The following is a 6,000-nucleotide window of genomic DNA, read 5'->3' as shown; positions in this document are numbered from 1 at the left end:
TTTACTTGAACAGAGCTCTAGCTAATCAAGAGATGATTAGGGAAATTTTGACAAATGAACACTGTATATATTTATTTGTGAACCAAAGAGGAAAAGATAGGTTGGGATGTTTGTGGAAGAATAGTAAGCAAAGGTCATGAACTTAGACAAGTAGAAATAATTCAACTATGAAATGAGAAGACAAGCAGGAGAGAAAAAGACTAGAATGATTGGCACATAGAAAGTATGTAAAAAAATGGATATTACTTAACACTAAAGCTAACAAACCAAATAACAGAAAGATAAGTAAGGGAAGTAGTGAGAGAATTGTAACAAGTATTAGGACAAATATAATTGCTAGAATAAAAATGTAAATCTTGCTAAATTAAAAAAAACACACAAAATAGTATACAGAAAACCTAATGAATGAAACAGTAATATAAAATGTAATACACACAATAAGTTGATTTTGTAAGACAGAGCTGAAAACAAACATATTAGTGACTTCAATAAATGTAGAGGTTCTTAATTCACCTTTAATGTTTTTAAAGCAAAATTCTATTCTGAATATAAGATCCACACATAAACAAAATGGATTTAAAAAAGCAAAATATAAAAGGATACGCAAAGGTATTTTAGTCAATGCAAATTAAATGAAATGCCAGTCAAATGTAGTAATTTTCAATTCTAATATAAGGCAGTAAAATTCAGACCCAAAAACACTAAAACAGGCAACAAAACAAAAAGCACACAGAATAGGGATGCCTGGGTGGCTCAGTGGGTTAAGCGGCTGCCTTCGGCTCAGGTCATGATCCCAGGATCCCGGGATCGAGTCTCACATCAGGCTCCTTGCTCAACAGGGAGCCTGTTTCTCCCTCTCTCTCTCTCTGCTTGTGCTCTGTCAAATAAATAAAATCTTTAAAAAAAAAAGCACACAGAATAGATAAGCTATAGTGCCAATGGTCAAAAATAACAATGAAGATATAAAAGTTATAAATACCTGAATGAACCAACACCACAACCACCTTCAAAATAAACAAGTTCAAGTAGATTGAGGGAGAAATTGGTAGAAAAACACTAACAGTAAAAGACGCTCAGAAAAAAACACAAGTGGGAAAATAAATACATAAAGATATATATAACCTTAAAAAGCTAATTAATAAGAGTTTTATACACACCAAAAATAGAAGGCACACACGTCTTCATATTAGTACAAACTGGCCAAACAAGTAAAAAAACCTTAGCAAGTCTCACAGTAGAAATAATACAAACAATATTCCCTAGTCACAATGCAATAAAACTAAAAAATAATAACACAAATTGTTAAAATCTGACACTCAAAACTTTTAAAAACTTATTTACTCAATTCCAGACTTGAAGGGAAAATTTGTGCCAAAATTAAAACATTTTTAAAAATAATGATAAATACCAAATTTATGGTATATAATAAAAACATTAATCAAAGAAAATTCATATCTTTAAATATTTAGGTCAATACAAATAAAAAAATGTTTAAATGAGCCAAATTTGAAATTCAACAACTTGGAAAACAGTAAACCAAAAGGAAGGAAAAAAATAAAAACAATGCAAACACTAAGGTTAAATATTTTATAAAGAAGTAATAATAAATTATCCTTTGAGAAAAAAATGAAAACATCAAAACCATGAGCTAAAGAATAGGAGCTAGAAATCATAGGAACACCAACCGATAAATAAGAACAACATAATAACCTTTGAAACTGATGATGTTCAAAAATCCTAAGATATTTTGCACAAGTATATGCAAATAGATTGGACAACCTAGCTGAAATGCATCATTTCATAAGAAAATATATTTTACAGAAATTGACAGCAGCGGAGAAAAACACTTCCACTTTCAAAGAAGGAATAAAACTATAAAACAAATGCCACACACAAAAGAACCAGGCCCAGAGATTTTCACAGATGAAATCAATCAAATCTTCAAAGACCAATTAATTCTGATGCTATTAAATTGTTCCTGAGAATACACAAAAGGACATTTCCAATTATTTTTTATGAAGTGAACATAATACCAATGCTTGATAAAATTGTACTACATAAGAAAACCACAAATCAATCTATAGGTCTATTCACAAAAAATAATTTAAGTCATCCAAGTAAAATATTAGCAAACAGAATCTAGTTGCACATTAAAAAACTAAACGCATTTTCCAAAGTGAGATTTATTCCAGAAATGCAAGGATGGTTCAGTATTAGGAAATGCATTAAACAATTCATCATATAAATAGATGTATGGAGGAAAACATTATGATCATCTTAAGTGCTGAAAATATTTTTCTCATTCAACATTCATTTTATTGTTTATTTATTATTTATTTATTATTTATTCATATTTATTATTTGAGAGAAGGAGGGGGGCAGAGGAAGAGGGAGAGAAAGTCTCAAGCAGACTCCGTGCTGAGTGTGGAGCCTGACATGGGGCTCCATCTCATGACCCTAAGAATATGACCTGAGCTGAAACCAAGTCAGATGCTCAAAAGACTCTGCCACCCAGGCACCCCATTCTTTTTTTTTAATTGAAATTCTAGTTAGTTAACATGTACTGTAATATTGGTTTTATGAGAAGAATTTAGTGATTCACCACTTACATATAACACCCAGTGCTCATCACAACAAGTGCCCCCCTTAATACCCATCTCCTATTTAGCCCACCCCCTGCCCACCTCTTCTCCAGCAACCCTCAGTTTGTTCTCTATACTTAAGAGTGTCTTATGGTTTGCCTCCCACTCTTTTTTTCCCCTTCCCCTTGTGCATCTGTTTTGCTTCTTAAATTCCACAGATGAGTGAAATCATGGTATTTGCTTCCCTGACTGACTTATCTTGCCTAGTATAATACACACTAGCTCCATCAACGTCATTACAAATGGTAAGATTTCATTCATTTTGATGGCTGAGTAATATTCCAGTGTGTGTGTGTGTGTGTGTGTGTGTGTGTGTGTGTGTGTACCACCTCTTATTCATCCATTCAACAGTCGAATGGACATTTGGGCTCTTTCTATAATTTGTCTATTGTTGATAATGCTGATGTAAACATCGGGGTGCATGTGCCCCTTTCAAATCAGTATTTTTGTATCCTTCAGGCAAATACCTAGTAGTGCAATCGCTGGGTCATAGGGTAGTGCTATTTTAAACATTTTGAATGTTGAAAGTTTCTGTTTCCCAGAGTGGCTGCACCCGTTTGCATTCCCACCAACAGTGTAGGAGGGTTCCCCTTTCTCCACATCCTTGCCAACATCTGTTGTTTCCTGTCTTGTTAATTTTAGCCGTTTTGACAGGTGTGAGGTGGTATCGCATCATGCTTTTGATTTGTATTTCCATGATGATGACTGATGTTGAGCATCTTTTCATGTGTCTGTTGGCCAGCTATACATCTCCTTTGGAGAAATGTCTATTCATGTCTTCTGCCCATTTCTTAACTGGATTGTTTGTTTTCTGGGTATTGAGTTGATAAGTTCTTTATAGATTTTGGATACTAACCCTTTATCAGATATGTCATTTGCAAATATCTTCTCCCATTCTGTAGGCTGCCTTTTAGTTTTGTTAATTGTTTTCTTCACTGTGCAGAAGATTTTTATCTTGATGAAGTCCCAATAGTTCATTTTTGCTTTCGATTCCTTTGCCTCTGGAGACAGGTCTAATAAAAAATTGCTACGGCCGATGTCAAAGAGGTTGCTGCCTGTATTCTCCTCTAGGATTTTGATGGTTTCCTGTCTCACATTTAGGTCTTTCGTCCACTTTGAATTTACTTTTGTGTATGGTGTAAGAAAGTGGTCCAGTTTCATTCTTTTGCATGTAGCTGTCCACTTTTCCCAACACCATATGTTGAAGAGACTTTTTTCCATTGGATATGCTTTCCCTGCTTTGTCGAAGATTAGTTGACCATACAGTTCTGGGTCCATTTCTCGGTTTTCTACTCTGTATATCTCTTTTTGTGCCAGTACCATACTGTCTTGATGACTCCAGCTTTGTAATATAGCTTGAAGTCCAGAATTGTGATGTCTCCAGGTTGCTTTTCTTTTTCAAGACTGCTTCAGCTATTCAGGGCCTTTTGTGGTTCCATACAAATTTTAGAATTGTTTGTTCTAACTCTGTGAAAAATGCTGGTGGTATTTTGATAGGGATTGCATTAAACATGCAGATTACTTTGGGTAGGATAGGTATTTTAACATATTTGTTCTTCCAATCCATGAGCATGGGATGTTTTTTCATTTCTTTGTGTCATCTTCAGTTTCTTTCATAAGTGTTCTATAGTTTTCAGAGTACAGATCTTTTACCTCTTTGGTTAGGTTTATTCCTAAGTATCTCATGCTTTTTGGTGCAATTGTAAATGGAATCAATTCCTTGATTTCTCTTTCTGCTGCTTCATTATTGGTGTATAGAAATGTAACAGATTTCTGTATGTTGATTCTGTATCCTGCAACTTTGCTGAATTCGTGTATCAGTACTAGCAATTTTTTGGTAGAGTCTTTTGGGTTTTCTACATAAAGTATCATGTTATCTGCAAAGAGTGAAAGTTTGACTTCTTCCTTGCCGATTTGGATGCCTTTTATTTCTTTCTGTTGTCTGATTGCTGAGGCTAGGACTTCCAGTACATGTTAAATAACTATGGTGAGAGTGTACATTCCTGTCTTATTCTTGACTGTAAAGGAAAAATTCTCAGCTTTCTCCCACTGAGGATTATATTAGCTGTGAGTCTTTCATATATGGCCTTTATGATGGCCATGTTCCCTCTATCCTTATTTTGTTGAGGGTGTTTATCAAGAATGGTGTTGTACTTTATCAAATGCTTTTTCTGCTTCTACTGAGAGGACCATATGGGTCTTATCCTTTCTTTTATTAATGTGGTGTATCACTCAACATTCATTCTTAATAAGGTCATTATCAATAGCAATTGATAAATACATACTTAATGATAAAATTACCTACCACCCAAAAGTCACTGTAATTCCCTTTCTGCATTACAGGCTTAGAACGACAGTCAAGCTCATGAGACACAATAGACTTTAACCAAGACCAGCTTTAAGGTAAGAGAGGATACAGACTGATAAAAGTGTCAGTTATACGATGAATAATATACAAGAATCTAATGTATAACGCTGTGACTATAGCTGATAAAACTGCATTGTATAATCATAAATTGCTGAGAGTAGAACTTAAATGTTCTCACCAAATAAAACAAACAGCAACAAGAAAAACCCTAAGTGATAGATGTGTTAATTAACTCCACGGAAGGAATTCACAATGTATATGTATATCAAATCATCCTGTAATACATTTTAAATATCTTACAATTTTATTTGTCTCAATAAAGCTGGAGGACAAAAAGCATAGACTAGAAATAGAAAACAGAGCACACACATCAAGGGTCTTGTAAATCCCAGGCACAATATCTGATATCAACAATCACTCCTGGAATACTCATGTTTCTGAGAAATGGGGCTAGGTAGGTAAGGATGGGTTAAAGAGGTATGAACCATCTCAGCTCAGGGAAGCCAGTGACTTTGGTGTCCCTTCAGTTTTTATACTTCAGTCTCAATCTCTTATGCTGCTACTTATCCCTAATTTATACTTATAGAAAGAAAATTCCAATTACCTGGTATAGAGTTCTCCCTTCAAAAAATAATAACCTTAAAAGAAATTCTCATTTATGTTGGATCTGGTATACACCTATATATTTCCTGAGTTTATGAATTAATGTTATAAGAAGTTTGAGTAAGGTCGCTTCTCAGCCAGTAGGGTCAAAGGATTAATTTTAATTCTGTTCTTGACTCTTTCATTCAAGGCAACATTTTAATGGGGGAATTATTAAACTTTCTTACTAAAGTTAAGACCCAAGAAAATGATGCTTACTACAAATGGAATTAGTAACAAAAGCAATCAGATAAGAGAAAACAATTAGAAACATAAGCATTGAAAAGAAAGAGGCAGATCAATATCTATTTGCTGGTAATGAAAATCCAAGGGCTGAAACTATGCTAA

This window comes from Eumetopias jubatus, unplaced genomic scaffold (genome assembly GCF_037043125.1).
Source record: "Eumetopias jubatus isolate StellerSeaLion01/CBP00866 unplaced genomic scaffold, mEumJub1_p1.0 scaffold_2, whole genome shotgun sequence".
Taxonomy (NCBI): domain Eukaryota; kingdom Metazoa; phylum Chordata; class Mammalia; order Carnivora; family Otariidae; genus Eumetopias; species Eumetopias jubatus.
Note: the sequence above shows the minus strand (reverse complement) of the source record.